We start from the raw sequence: 16,751 nt of genomic DNA on the forward strand, positions 1-16,751 counted from the left end.
TTGACCATTCATGCAATGTGAAATAGACGTTCTTAGACTATTTACCCCAGCCACAGGTCAAAGGAGATTTATTCTAGTAAAGGTAGATTACTTCATGAAATGGCTAGAAATTGAGGCCTTAGCCACTACAACAGAGACCCAGGTCAAGAAATTTATATAAAAGAACATAAAATACGAGTTCAACCTACCTTGATCCATAATAACGGATAATGGTAAACAATTCAAAAATCTAAAATTCAAATAATGGTGTTTAAATCATCACATTGACCTAAGATTTCATCAGGCCAATGAATAAGCCAAGGCTGTAAATAAGATAATATTGGAGGTCCTATAAAAGAGATTGGACGAGGTAAAGGGAAAATGGCCTGATGAACTTTTCAAGCTACTATGGGCCCTAAAGATGACCATCAAAGTACCCGTAAGAGAAATCCCATTCCACCTAACACTTAGAATAAAAATCGTGGTGCCCATCGAGTTCATTCTTTCAAACTTGAAAGTTAAGTTAAGGTAAAAGAAAGAAAATGAAAAGGCTCTAAAGGTCGATCTACATCTAATTAAAGAATAAAAAAGTATGACACTAACATGAATAAAGGTTTATCAACAAAGGGTATCTAGCTATTATAACAAAAGAGTCTGACGTAAGAACATCAAGAAGGGAAATCTAGTACTTATGAAAGTCAAAACCTCAAGAGTTGATAACTAAAGTGGTAAGTTAGCTTCGACCTAAGAAGGACCATATATGGTTAATGAGATCATCCATGATGCAACTTACAGACTACAGAATATAAACAACAATTACCTACCGAGAACATTAAACGCGAACAATTTGAAGGTATATTATCAATAGCTTAGATTAAATTAAGCTAACACTTATAATATAAAAGTAAATAAAATTATGATGATTTCATTCATTGATCAACCCAAGAATAATGTTTTTAACTTGATGTATCAAACCTCAAAGTTAAGCCATCTTAGTCATTAAATTATCAGACCTAATGAAGCCCGACCTAATTCTAAGCTCACTCAAGTTACGCTGAAACTCATAATATTTAATTATTCTAATTAAATCAATTATCTTAGAAAATTTAAGCTTGGAAGTCACTGTCTAAGCGAATTATAAGTCGTGAGGTCATTTTGTATATGGCTATTGGAGCGTAAACTTAGCAAATTTAAATGAAATAAAACTAAGCTAAAACTTTAGAATAAAAAGTTATAAATTTTTCATTAGTAATCTCAGGTCAATATAGAAAAGAATTATCATTGACAAAAGTTGATCAGAGTGATTTTTTAGTAAGGTGACAATAAAAACCTGACCTCATACTTCAACAAAAAATTCATAAAAAATTTACAAAAGTTAATAAAAAAGAAAAAAAATGAGATAAGCATCAATAGCATCAGCAGCAGCAATAATGGCACCAACATCCCCAACAGCAGTAGCAATAGCAACGACATCAACTTGTTTCCCCTTAACTGTAACCCCTTCAACCTCAATTTCCAAGGCAGCTTTGAGCTCAATATCTAGTGCATCATCATATTTTTCCTCTTCTTTCTTTTCGTCAAATTGATTTAAATAAAGTTTTAATTTGATATTGTTTAGGTCAGTATCAAAGATATCAAGGTTAAGTTCAGTAAATTTGAACTACATATCGTTCTTCGTCAGCTCGAAAGCATCGATCATGTTTTTTTTAGAGAACTATACTTAGAGCTTAAAGAATTCACTAGAGGCTTTGAATTCCTCAATGACCTTCTTTTTCAGCTTTTTCTTTTTCTTTTTTTCCAGCCTCAAATTCAAACCTCATCTTGGTTATCTCAACCTAAACATCACTAAGTTTCAGCTGGGGTTATTCCCTCATAACTTCGTTGAGGCCTTCTCAATTTGAACACTTTCTAAATTGGCTGTCAGCTTATCAATCTTTTTTTTTTGCTCAACCTCTTTCTTATGAGACATGTTAAAGCTAGACCTCACGCTGCTTAAAGCATCCAAGCTTTTTTAGTGTTCCTCGCTTAAGATGATCATATCATTTTCGATCTTAAACAGTGAGCTATAGCTAGATATGTATGATGAAAGGCTTAGGTGATGTTGTCCATAAATGTAGGGGGAGTTTTTGAAATAATACATAAGATGAACTCAGACTTAGCAAAATAAAAAATGAAATAATGATGGATTAAGCTGAAGTTAAACAACGCTTACTGTTGGGAAGAACTATAACTTTGCAAAACCTCTTGGCCACACAAAAGTTCTCAAAGAGGTTATCAGTTAGAGTGTACACTAGCCTCATACAAACATTTTTTGAGTTGAGCCTTAGTACCTTAAACTTTGAATTTTCTAAGGTAGATGAGGAAGCCTCAATTCTTGACTTCTTTGCAGGTAAGAGAGCTGCTGAGAAAAGCTTCCAGTAAGCTATGGTTTTATGCTTTTTCTGACGGACGAGTGCTAAGCTGGGAAGCTTGGTGGCTTACCCATTATAGGGTTAATGACCTTATTAAGAGGAGGCTTCGAGTTGGATCTTTTTTCTGTGGGCCTTCTTAGGCCTGGGCTCATGTTTGAAGAAAGAGAAATTAAAGTCTTTCTTAAAAGAAGATATTTCTACAAAATCAAGCTAAAAGTTAGATAAAAAGTCAAATGAAACAAATATCCTACGAGGTTACCTCACACCTACTTTAGTACTTTATTTTATTTGTTACTTCATGGAAGGTCAACTCATGGGCATCTATGATGAGCTTTCCCATACGGAGGTACTTCATTATTTTATCCCGATTAGACTTGACAATTTCAAACACGACATGAAAAATATGAAAAAAATCGTATATATGTTTTAAACAAACGTATTTCATGTTTATTCGTGTTGAGATGAATTTTGAGACGATACAATTTATGTCATATATGTGTTGACTAGTCTAAACATGTGACACAATATAAATAATATATTTAATTTAATCTTGTCATATGAGTATATGTTTAATATATTTAACACATTTAATATTTTTTATATTTATTTTAATTTACTATAAACAAATAAAGATTAGTTTAAATTTTAATCATTTAATTATGATACTTATTTAGCTATTTAACATCATATAAAAATTATTTTAAATATTTTATTATGATACTCATTTAATAATTATTATAAAATTATTTTTATATTAATAATATAAATACAATATAAATATTAATATTATTTTTATACATTACTATTTTATTCTTTAATTTTTAATAGTTTATCATTTTAAATTTGATACTAAAAATTAATATAGTTATATAATATAAATTTAAATTTAAATATATACATATATGTTAAATATATATTAAATGAGTATTAAATTTTTTTTATTTTTTTAATATATAAGTACTTTGTTATATTATTAATATGCCAAACTTATTAATTTGTAAGTGATGAATAGCTTATAGTTATTTATTATTTTAGTCATGTTAGTCGTGTCTATTTATGTATATTCATTTTAGTTGTGTCAATTCATATATATTCGTAATATTTATATTTATTTATATTATGTTTAAACTAATTAAATGTATATATGTTAATCATATCATGTTACATGTAACACATATATTAAATGTATCGTATTCGCATTTAAGATTTAAACATATTTTGGAATTTATGTCATGTTTGTGTTTTAATAGTTTGTGTCATTACATGTTTCAAATACGACACAAAACACGATACGAAAACATGGATTATCAGGTTTAATCTTGATCTGATAGATCCAAGACAGAGAGAGCAATACGCACATCTACAAATTGGCAAAGCTTATTTATTATCTCCTAGGCTTTAACCCTGACCTCACCCTCGACGTCGACCTCAGTCATATTACTTTTATTTAGTTTTTGTTTTTGGAGGCAAAGGAAAAACAGCTTTTAATTTTTGATAGAGCTTAAACAATCAACAAATAATTTCTTATTAGGCCGAGCTATGACGTCGTACCAGCTCTTTATCACTGGGTTGCTTTTTAATTAAAAAAATTCTCTAAATAGGAAGGTCGAAAATAATATCTAAGTGTTGACAAATAATGATAAAACCTACTATGTACTATATAGAGTTAGTGGTAAGCTAAGTGATAGTTAAATTATAAAAATTAAAAATTAAAACAAATAAAGAATGAAATGAAAACCTCATACCGATCACGAATAAATCCTAATATACCAAGAGCTGATATGGTTACAGTTTATCAGTCACCTGATCTGAGTAATTCGATAGTAATATGTTATACCTCTATCTAGGAAAATGAAAGTTTATCACCAGAGCATGAACGTAATAAGCTAAACATATATTATGGCAGTTCTCAAGATTGGTCCTGTCATTCAGTTCCCTGATTATGTCATTAAGGGTCATACTGAGGTCGTAAGGAGTATATATAAAAACCTTGATGAACTCGTCCAGCCTCGAAGAACTCCTCTCTTCGTCATCATTTTTCCTATTAAGGGCACCGTACTTCTCATCGTCGGAACCCTCTTTGTCATCAGGATCTTCATTGTCAAAATACTCAAACTTCTAAGCAGAAATATGATTCCAAGATAGAGCAGTGACTAAAAGCACCATAACCTCGAAGGAAGAAATGAGAAGAGGTAATGTTAATAAGAGTTAACCAAAGAGGAATATAAGAAATTTTGAGGGTATTTATGGACGAAAAAGTAAAAGAATAAGAAAATTGATGAGACTGAACCCTAGAAGGGGAAGCAATTGAAGATGAGAGAAGGTCGACTGATTTGAAAAACAGAAAAGGAGGTGGATTTTCCAAATCAAAATTTATTTGAGCACATAGCTCTTCCGTGCTCAATAATTGCTCTACTTTTATCTGAACATTTTCATCATTTTGTCATTACCTTTCTTTAGACATAGGGTTGAGCCAATAAGCATTTTTGTGATAGTCTCGACCTTCGATAATTGGTAAGACTAGGTCATCATTATCTTGTTGAAGTAAACCCCCTTAGGTTCTACCCTGAAACTATCAGCGTCCCTCAAACTAAAACTAGAAAATATAATAAAAAAAATGTACCAAAAAAATAAAAAGAGCAAATAAAAAGAAGAGAACAGTAAAGCTAAAAAGAAAAAAAGCTTTTGTGGTTAAAAAACTTAGATCGAATGAAGAGCAAGAAAGCAGGCCCCAACAGTTTTTTCTATAGTCGTACCTCAGGTTAGATGAGCGGTTTAGATTGTGTCACGTGTCAGAGCATCATTGAAAAACATATTTTTGCCTTTCCCACTTTGAATTTTATGGTTCAAACTACCTCTTTCCTCATTTAATAGGACCTCAACCATCAAACTCGGTCAGACCAGATGACTCCTCAAACCAAACTAGCCTGGTGAACCGATAGTCGATTTATCACCATAATTCAAAACAAGGACTTGAATCCAAACTTTTGAAAAAATATGTAAGTCTCACATCAACCAAATGAGCTTCCATCATAATCTCATATCGTTATAAACAAATGGCACTTCGACAACCTTCAAACCAATCATACACTCAACCCAATGCACATATGCAAGATCGGACTTACGCTAAGTCGACTCACATTGCCTCACATCGGGCTATAAAAAAAGGCTAATTATCTCTTAATGCAAACCTCTGTGTTGATCTCAGCCACAAAAGATTAGACCTCTCGTTCCTTCATTTTTCGTTGGCTAACCTATGTGAAATGAACTAATAGCACATCGAATAGTTTGATATTCAAATTGCATGGTAAGGAGTCAAAATGCTGGAGGTATTTAGTGGTCCAAAGGGCATAATGGCCTTTTTTTTTTCATTAGGAGCCCTTAACAGACAAATAAAAGTATTTCAGATATTTATGCAGATCTAACATGTCGGATTGGCTTGACACATTCAGTTTCACATTAACTCAATCACGTCATTATTGTCTCTCATTGACACACTCCTTCTTATTTATAAATATAGGCATCCATACGATATTATCTTGTGTTCCATCTTATCTTAAACTTTTTTTTTCTTTTTCCAACATCTTTTATCTTGATTTCTGACTTATACGTTAAAATTTAAATGCAAAAAACCCTCCTTACTTTTACATCTAACTATTATCTTTTAATTTTTTATTATTTAAAAAATATTCTCAAATAGAAACTCAACATAAAAAATATCTATTTAATGATATGGTCCATCTCGAAGGATCATTTTGACTTCCAAACATGAATCCAACAATTTATCCGGGAAAAGGGCCCAAGCCCGTCACCCTAGCATAAGGTATAGCCCGTAATTAGCCCTTGTACTTACATTTTGGGTAACTGACAAAGATATATCAGGTAAATTTTGACCAACAGACAGCCACATATTGATCAGAAGATTTCTCCAACGATTCCACTAAAAATCGGGTCACCCCTCACCTATTAGGAACTGGATTTTATTTGTCGAATATCTTTCTTTCCCATAATTTTTATTTAATCTTAATTTTTTATAGGCACGTTAGCCTCACAAACTAAAAGATATAGCATCAGGATCGTTTGATTTCACATATTTTCAAGTGCAACTGTTTTCATCAACCTTTCTTATTTTAGAGGGAAAAGAACATGAATTTAGGACTAGCAATTTTGATTAATATAAATTGAGGTGAAGTGTAGAGACAATCGTCATGGTCGGTGATTAAATAATTCGACAACTAATAATGGGATTTGGGAGAGATGTAAAAAGAACCTATTTGCACGTGACACAGACACAATAAACTTTCTGCTATTTCAAACTTAAAAGCCAAACAAAATACAATTAATATTTAAAAGAAGAGAGGGACAGGAAGAGGCGAGAGAGAGAGTAAAGACCACGGCAAGGACATGGCACGGTGCTCGAGGAGAAGAGGTTTACTTTACATGCCCATCCATACCCATTATAATAGTATTTAATAAAACTAATAATAGAGGGACAACCCTACCTAAAATTACGGAGGTGGCGTGTTGCCTCAGCCTAGGCGTACAAATTGATCGGGCTCCAATTATTTTCCTTTTTCTCTCCACAATTACCCCCCAATAATCCCATTTCTCCCTCAATTTTAATTATCATCATTCTTTGCACTTTACCAAGTGCAAAATAAGGATTATTTCAGCGGATACAAGCAGTTATCTTTAAATAACAGTATTTATCGTATTTAAAATTCAAACTTTTTTTATAAAAAATTTCATTATTGGATTTCACTACTTTAAATTTAAAAATTTTACCAAAATCACAAATGGCCTTTTGTCACGTAAAATCTCAGGTTACGCTGATTAGAGGCAAGTAACATTGCCTGCTTTACTCTTCCTTTGAGACCGCTAGAAGGAGTCGAGCCAGTTCGAAACACCTCTTTTTCAGACCATGATTCCATCCCTTACAACAGAAGTTTGGAGCAATTCCTGAATTATATCTTCGAATTGTACACTGGTTGGAAAGAAAGATTTCAACGATATGGAGGGTTTTAGGGTTTTAGAGGATCAACTCCCTCGAGGCTCGGTTGTCAGTTGTTGAGATCTCTCCTATTTTCTCATCATTTGCTTCTATACTCACAGCTTTGCTTTGCTTTCAGTTTATTAATAATGCATTTGAATTCGAAGATTTTAACATAAAATTTATTAAAAAATTATTTAATATGTTAATAGTAAAATTTTTTTAATTTTATAAGTAAGATTAAAATAATGATATAAAAGATTTTTAATTATTTTTTTAAAATATATAAAAAACATATGTTATTATTTTAATTTCACTTATAAAATTAAAAAATTTTATTAGTAATATATTTGATAATTTTTTAAATTTAACACTTCAATTAACTGTTCAGATATTTTTTAGGAATGAAAAATTTTGTCAAGATAAATATTTTATGATGGTTTCGTTGGTTCCCTGTAAATTTGTACAAAACAAAAGTTGTTGTCGTGAAGCCAGGCATGAATTTTAACTGAATGTCCAAATCTTGAATTAATAATTATATTTGAAGTTCATTTAGCAGCATAGTAAAAAAAAATTTACTTGGTTGTCAAATAAACTTTCGATTTGATGGAATTTAAGAGTTAATTAATCAAATATGCGATTTAGGAAATAGATTGGTAGATAAGAAACATAGTTGTATGATTATGGAAATCCAAGAGATGACGAAATTACTGAACTTATCCTGTGAATATTATTTTTATAAAACAAACAGACGTGAGCTTATTTATAATTTTCCTTTCAAAGCTGGACTAATTAATAATTCTTCATCTAGCTTCTTCGGTATTAATGCCTGTCACACTCTCTTTCCATAAATGTGCTATCTCCGGTCTGACATGATCAACTCTTTACCTGCTAAAATTCTTCATTTTTTGTTACCCTTTCGTAGCTTATAGCTTTCCCATTTTTGCTGCTTGTTTCACCCAATTAAATTTAAAATTCCTTCAATAAGCCTGTTAGGGGAAAGAAACATTTCATAAAAACAATTTTTTTCAATTAATTAAATTATTTTTTAGATATAATATTTAATAAATCTAAAAAAATAAAATTAGTATCTACAAATCATTTTTTATATTTTCAAATTAAAATTTTTTACTTAAAAAATTCATATATATATATAAATGCTCTATTTTTGTTTATTTAATTATAGAATTTTTAATTATAAATTAAAAGCCCGAAATTTATGTTTTATTATTTTAGTGAGGTTAAGGTAACAGAGAAAAAAAATGAAGAAAAAATATTTTACCTACTAAAAAAATAAACAGAAATTCTAAAACTCTGGTTGACTGGTTCCAATGATAGGGTATAGTACAGTGAAAAGAAAAGGAAGGAATTTGCTCATTTCAGTGCCCACAAAACCCGAGCTGCCAGAATCTTAAAATTCTACAGTTCAGTCCATGAATGACATGACGGAACTAAAGGTATAATCGAATTGAGTCGAATTAATATAATAAAAATTTTAAGTTTGAATTTGATTCATAATTTAAAGTTTGATATTTGATTTGAATTCGATCGAGTTTTATTTTTTAAGTTTGAGTTTGATTTATGATTGAAGTCGAACTATTCGTGCTCATTCGATTAAGTTCGATTAATATGTAAAAATAAACTCGATTCGTAAATTCGATAAAAGTTTAATTATTTATACTCGAATTTAAACTCGAACTCATACTCGAAATATTATATTAATTAAAATAATAAAAATATATTTAAATATAAAAGCTCGATTAAACTCGCGAATTACTCGAGTCGGATATAAAAATATTCAAATTAGACTCGATCGATAAATCAAGCTACTCGAATTCGAGCTTGACTCGATAATAATCAAATCAAATTCGAATTTTCTTCGAATCAAACCTGAATAATTTATAAGTATTAATATATCATTTATACCCTTAATTGAGATTATATAATTATCCTTTGAAAAAACCCTTCACTTTTAGTCACACTCATCAAATTATAATGGCATTTCTTTCTTTCTTTATTTATTGTTAATTCAAGAAGAAAGAAAGCTCATATGACAATGAGAAATTATCAAAGAAAATAATAATTATTAGTATATTTTTATCTGTTTTCTAGCAATATAATTTTTTTGTATTACAAAATTTGTCTTAATTTTGTTAACAACAATACTATAAACTCTATGCCACTAAAAATATGTTTTTACATTAATGTCTATACATTAAACTCAATAATAAATATATGTATTTTTTTTAAATCAAAAGAGTATCTATGATTTTAAAAAGGTACTGAGAATGATATAAAATAAGATTTTATCGTCATTTGTTAATATAAGTGATAAAAATTTTAATTTTTTTTAAATAAAATTTTTATTTTAAAATTTATAAATAAAAAAATAAATTTAAGAAAAATTATTTTTTATAAAATTTGATTCAATTTAACTTTTAATTAATCAAAATTTAAAATTAATTTCAGACATCGAAAAATTAAAAAATAAAATAAAATTTTGAAAACTTTTGATTTTTTTTGTATTATTGTCTTTAGTTACTCATTAAAATTTTTGTTTTACTTTTTTTTTCCTTTATTTAAAAAAATTAAAAGCGTTTGTGATCGATATTAAAACCCAAATTCCGAAGAGACGAAAATGTCACAAATCCCAAGAAAAACAAATCAGAGGGGGTTAAGTGAAATATTCTTCTGAAATCTGGTGACTCTTCAGCCTGTTAATTTATTTATTTGGTTTGATGGTGGGAACTGTTTGATGGTCAACGATGAACAGCCGATTGAACGGTGATGAGATATTTTGTTTGACATTTGGGGGTTAGCATTTGATGTGATTGGCAAGCTGGACTCCTTTTATTAATGTTTACGTCTTTTCTTTTCTCTCCATTATTTTTTTTCCTACTTAACTACTAAAACAAACAAAGAAGAATGCCATATGCAGAGGAATCCTTTGCTTTTTGACTGGAAATCTTTCAAAAATAGCTGTTTCCTTGATATGGATGTATTTTGTATAAGACTTTGAAATCATTTGAAATTCAATATTGAAATGAGTTTCATGTTTTTAATATTTTTTGTTGTTTTGTATATCAAAATCAAATTATCAAGGGATAATTCTTTGAATATACTAAATTTTATTTGTATTAAAATTTAATTTTTATGTAATTGGGATTTCAATAGGTGAATGAAAAGTAGATTTTTTTTTGGATTGAATTAATTAATTAAACTTGTAGATTGAAGAGATTTTTAAATTCAAGTTTGATATGATTTGATTTATTATTTTATTAATGTTTTAATGAATTTAATATATTAAATTATTGATATTAAAATATTTTTAATATTTTAAATAAGATTAATATCATTTATAATTCTTAAACTGTTGTAATATTAATGTCAAATATACTTAAATTTTACAATTATTCAATATAATACATAAATTACGAATAACTAATGAGATACCCATTCATTACATGGTTAACTTCAAATATTGATACCTAATTAATTGATAAATAATTTTTTAAAATAATACATTAATTAATATATTTATAATTCAAATATTAATTAAAAAATTTTTAAATTTAAATATTACAAACATTTCATTATAATTCAAAAACTATTATTAGTGATATTATTCTTTTTAAATAATAAGTCGATCTTGATCAAATGATAATCTATGTAAAAAATAAAAATAAAAATTTTTTTTTTCACATGATATTACAATTTCATTAATTCAAAATATAAAATTAAAACTCTCAATAAAGGTTCTTAATTTTTAATTATTAGGAATTGGCACGTTTGATCATCAAATCAATAAAGTTGACTACCATATTTATCAATTTAACATATAATCAACTACCATGTCACTTGCCCAAGGTAGTTGACACTCGAGCTTCTCGCCTATGATCGGTACTTGCCTACAAGAGCACTTTGCCTACATGAGTAGCTTGTTTTCCGAGAATTGCTCCCAAGCTCATTGTGAATTTATCATTGACTATCAGTAGCTTACATCCCATATGTCAAGTAAAAAGAGACCTTGGTGCACTATTCTAAACCTTATTCTTTAAGTTTCTTCCGATGTTCTCTACAACTCATCTTCCTCCTTAATCCTAACCTCCTATTTCCTTACTTAATACTTCAACGTTGAAGTGCACTCCAAAGAGCAAACTGTGACCCTTTAACTGTATTTTCCTCGTCGTAAGTCCAATTTCTTTCCAACTCACCACCTAGCAGAACACCACCTCATCACTTAAAAAAATGATCTTAACAGATATCCTTTTTAAAACCTATGTATTCAAACTTGATAAAAAAAAAAAAAAAAACAGTTTTTTTCTTACCCCTTGTATGCATTTACTTTTACTAGTAAAAAAAAAAAAAAACTAAAAATCACATACACAATTGATTGTAGGAAAATATATTTGACAATATTGTTCAAAGTCCATAATCAAATATTTCTTGTTTGTTTAGTTTGATTTCTTTCATATATATATATATATATATAAAAGAGGGATTCACTTATATATAAGTGTAATTTTTATATTTTTTACCATCATGAGATCAAAATTATTAAATTTAAAAATATTATTTTAATTAAAAAATTCAAAAAATATAAAAACTATACTAATATAATTGAATATTTACTCGTGTGTGTAACTAACATGATATGTATTATTATTTTTAATTAGAGCCATCAATATTACTTTCTCACAGTGAAACGCATAAAATTTCAGAATTGGAGCAGTAGTTTAAGGTGTAGGGAACTTGAATTAACACATACTCGAGTGAAAGATGTCACATCTCTTTGAGGAAGCTTAGCATTTGAGCACAAAAAATGATTAATTAACGTGCTAATATGTAATGATTGGACAACTTTCTCCAAATCAAGTTTTGTATTGGGTATAATTAAGTTAATTAAACACAAATTGAAACATGATTCGACATGTTCAATGCTGAAATCATTTCCTTGGTTTTTATGTTCCCACGTGCTCATAAAGTGAAACAAAAGATCTCATTATAACTATGAGTTGTGATTATTAATTTCCAAGAATCTAAGTTAAATCATAAGCTTGCTCCCACCTAAACAACCATACAACTAAATATTCATATGTATATATGTAGAAAACATGAATTGTACTTAAACGGGTATTCAATCAATAGTTTGATTCTTAATTTTACAATAAGATATTGAAATTATGAATATCAAGTGCTTTCCAAATATTTTAACACTTTGAGAGAGAAAGGGCGGGGGTGAGGCGTGCCTTGAAAAAAAAAAGACTTTGGCACACGCTCAGAAGGTGTGTATAAGAGAAATGGAGTGATGAAGTGATCGGGAGAGGAGGCCTCAGTTCGGGGCCCCAAAGGCCTAACCAAAGGGTGTTAAAGAGGGGGCCGAAGAACTTTTTCTTTATCTCGCATTCACGTGCCCTAACCATCAAAGCCTTTTTCGCCATCTTACCAACAAAAGTAAACCCCACCTAATCTACGGGGCTTTGAGTTCGAAGTGACACTAATTAAGATCAAAATTCTATCATCACAAAAGCAAAAGTATGGTTAATCATTTGTTTCTTTTTTTACTCCGATAATTTGTAAATTTATTTCATATTTATTTTCTATTTGTTGATACGTTTAATTAATTAAATTAGTTAAATATATATTCATAAATTTAATTTCAATATGTCTCCTACTCGAAAAAAAAGGGCAGAGAGAGGAAGAAGACATATTTGAATACCTTATAGCCGTACAAATTAGCATAATTTTGGCCGGTGTGTGGCAGAAACAAAATCAAAGACAAAGTGTTCAAAGGAAGTAGTTGAAATTAACGGCGAATGAAAATTATGCACTTGTTTTTTCATGATTAAAGTCTCTCTACTATTTCTATTTGTACCAAAAAACACAGTAAAGAAGAAGAAGAAGAAAAAGTCTTCTTTGTTCACTCTTCCTTACCGTTTCCTTCTGACAGAACCAATCCAAACGACAGAGCAAATCGGATACATACATGGATTTATTGAATAATGAATGAGGACCCATTTTTTAGTTTGTATTTTTGGACTCAACTGATAACTCAATGTTTATTAATTGACAAAAACATTAATTTTGGGTAATTAAGGAGAACACAATACGTGAGGAGATAAAAGAGGGTGGGACCGAAACTCCTTTGTTTTGTAGTTGAAACAAGATAGACGCGAGTGAAGGGAGAGTGAACATCAAACACACATTGTAAGCAAGCAAAAGGGAAGGAAAAGAAAGGAAAGTGAACTGAGTGAGAGTGTTTAATAACAAAAGAGGGCAAAAAATTACAAAAAACTAGAGAACAAAAGTCTTTATACCCTCCTCCTTTCGCTCATCTTCCATAGTGAGTGTGTGATGTAATTATTGGAGAGAGTGAAAGCAAAGAGTGTGAGAGGAACCCACCCTCAGTTTCGCTTTCTAGGATTGAAGGAAACCAAATTGAAAGAGTAGTGATAAAAGAACAGAAAGAAAAGCAGAGAAGAAGAAGCTGACTATGATGATTATGATGATGGAGAGGGAGATAGGGTTTGGAGAGAAAGGTCGGCAACAAGAAAGATAGCGATATAGAAAGAGAAATATATATAGTTTTCTTTTTCTTTCTCGTTACAAGACTGCAGCCGGTGCCAGAAGGCCAGTAATATATCAGCTTGTAGCTAAACTTTCCTTTCTTTTTCTTTCTTGTCATTTATTTTATTTTATTTTTAATAATATGCCTACAAGGAAGCTCAGTCATCTCTCTCAAAATCCCAAACTCTATTTTTCCTAATAAAAGCCAAAGTGACAGTAGCAGCAGCTGCTAGTGAGCTAACAGAAAAACACTCTCTTTCTCAGTAGCAGCAGATTGCAGAAGGCAAAGAAAAAAAAGACTAGTGCTTGTGCTGCACCAATTGTAAAGCCACCCAACAAACAAGATCTCTCTTTCTCTCTCTCTCGAAAACCTTCCCTTTCTTTTTATCTTCTTCTGCAACAATTTCAGAGATTTAGACCCCACCCTTCCCCCCTCCTCTCTAACTTATATAGCACCAACATAGATATCTTCTTAGATTGCCTCTTTCTCCACTTCTAAATTTTTTTTTTGTTTTCTTATTCATAAAAAAACTAAACTTTTACTCGTATATATGTTTTGTGTTTGTAAAGATTGAGTTTTTGGCAATCAAAGGAGACATCTTTATATATATAATTTTGTTATTATCATTGTCATTGTGGCTACCACAAGAAGGCAACTACCGTCAGACTCGGGAGCATTTGCAGATTGGGCGACGTCATCGTCCACAGCAATTCGAGCTGGCCCCGATGACCTTTCGCTTGGCTTCAATGCTAACGCTGCGGCCGCCGTCGCTGCCGCTCCCCCTGGATCCACCAACGCTCAATGGCCGCCCTCGGCTCGTCCTATCAACTACGGGCTTCCGCCTGAAATGGGGATGGTTGGTCTCCGCGATTTCGTCGTTGTTACTCCTGCGTCTTTTAACCATCATCATCATCATCACCACCATACTCAAGATCCCATCATGGCAACTGATCAAATCAACGGTCCAAATGCTGCCACGACACTTGGCGTTGGCGTTATCCCACTTCTTACAGCAGCTCCATGTCTAGCTCCACAAAATATGGAAGACCCTGATTTGTTGAGTAATAATGGTCGTAACAAACTCGGGATGCAGTTTTGGCAGAATCAAAACTCTTCTCACTATCTTAAAAAACCATCTTCTGTCCCTGATAACAATATTTCTTCCATGAATTTGATACAAAGCGGTGGTGGCTGTGGCATGGGAGGCGGGAGTGGTGGTTCCGGTTCAAGCTCAGGGAACACGTGTCAAGATTGTGGGAACCAAGCTAAGAAAGATTGTACGCATAGGAGATGTAGAACATGTTGTAAAAGTCGGGGCTTTGATTGCCCTACTCACGTGAAGAGCACGTGGGTATCTGCTGCTAGGAGAAGAGAGCGTCAACTCATGCCGGCTGCAGCTACTACTGCTGGTGCTGGCTCGTCAGGGTCAAATTCTGGGGCTAAGAAACTAAGACTTATAACTTCACAGACTACAACTACTTCTCATACATCAACTTCAAACACTACTCCCCCTAGAAGCTTTGACACTAGCTCAAGTCACCAAGGTTTGTTTTTGTTTCTCTTTCGGTGCTTGTTTTTGTAGTTCTTTCTTTTTAGCTGTATTGGTTTCTTGATGGAGCCTCAAAAAATTGGTTTTTTATTAGGGTTGTTTTTGGGAAGTGAAATTTGACTAGGGTTTATGCTGAATTTTGTGTATGCAGATGCACGTTTTAAAGAGACATTGCCGGGGCAAGTACGTGCATCGGCGGTATTCAAGTGTGTAAGAGTGACAGCAGTGGAGGATGGTGACGATGAGTATGCATATCACGCAGTTGTTAAGATTGGTGGACATGTGTTCAAAGGGTTCCTTTATGACCAAGGAGTTGAAGGAAGAGATGGGTTTCCTAATATATCTGAATTGCATTTAGGTGGTTCTGGGGTTGGCGGTAGTAATGGTGGTGGTGATGGTGGTGGAGGGAGTGGGAGAAATGGGGGGTCATCATCACCGGTTCTTGATCCTTCTGAAGTGTTTGCGGGAGCCACTGGAGGTGGCTTGCTTGGTGGTTCAAGTTATGGTAATCCAATAAACTGAGATCATCTTTCCGAGTTAAAAGTAGTGGATTGATTGACTCGGGGGATCAATTGTAGTCTAATTCGTCTTTCTGCTGCCTTTTAATTATTCGTAAAATTTTGGTAAATTGTTCTTTTGTAGACTTGTATCTTTATTAACATATGTTTTTCATTTCTTTTCTTTCGATTTCAGCTGTTTTTGTTCTTTGAATTTTCTTGTTTTTCCATGTCTATTTACCTTTGAAATTGCATTAAGCGGGTCATAATCATCATCTGTCTACGAGTCTACATTTCCTTACACTGTTAGGTTAAGTTTTGTACCGAATTACAACTCAGAAAATAAAGGTAAGAACAGGAGGTCCTGTAATAGTAGACAATATTAGTTCTTGAAAATTTTTTATGATAAAACCTGTTTGCTTTCTTGAAGTTGTTGCCGTTATTTTCTTTTCTTGTTCTTTTTGTTCAATAGAGTTGTGTTTGGCTAAGGTAAAATCTACAGTGTAAAGTGGTTTTCATCATAAAAAAACGTTGTGTTATGAACCTTATTACTTTGTGTATTTGCACACTATTTAGCTCGTGCAAAGCTTGAGTGACAAATTTCTTATGGAAATTTCTCCATGAAAAAATCATTTATTTTTTGTTTTTTTTTCCTTCTTACTCTCTCTCTCTCTCTTGTATCATTCTTATCATCATGAGATCTAACATAATATTCCAGTAGCTTTCAGCTCTGATGGTTTAGTTTTTGGTTTGTAAA

The 16,751-nt window shown here is 31.3% G+C and overlaps 1 pseudogene across 1 annotated transcript; it reads left to right on the forward strand.

The window, feature by feature from the left end:
• The first annotated feature begins 14,663 nt into the window (after window positions 1-14,663).
• On the forward strand, window positions 14,664-16,184 carry LOC111286041 (protein LATERAL ROOT PRIMORDIUM 1-like; annotated as a pseudogene). The gene is made up of 2 exons (XR_016342784.1): window positions 14,664-15,492; window positions 15,649-16,184. The product of XR_016342784.1 is annotated as a protein LATERAL ROOT PRIMORDIUM 1-like (transcript).
• Window positions 16,185-16,751: the final 567 nt, after the last annotated feature.

Source organism: Durio zibethinus, chromosome 6 (genome assembly GCF_047325235.1).
Source record: "Durio zibethinus cultivar Kanyao isolate XHJ-2024 chromosome 6, ASM4732523v1, whole genome shotgun sequence".
Taxonomy (NCBI): domain Eukaryota; kingdom Viridiplantae; phylum Streptophyta; class Magnoliopsida; order Malvales; family Malvaceae; genus Durio; species Durio zibethinus.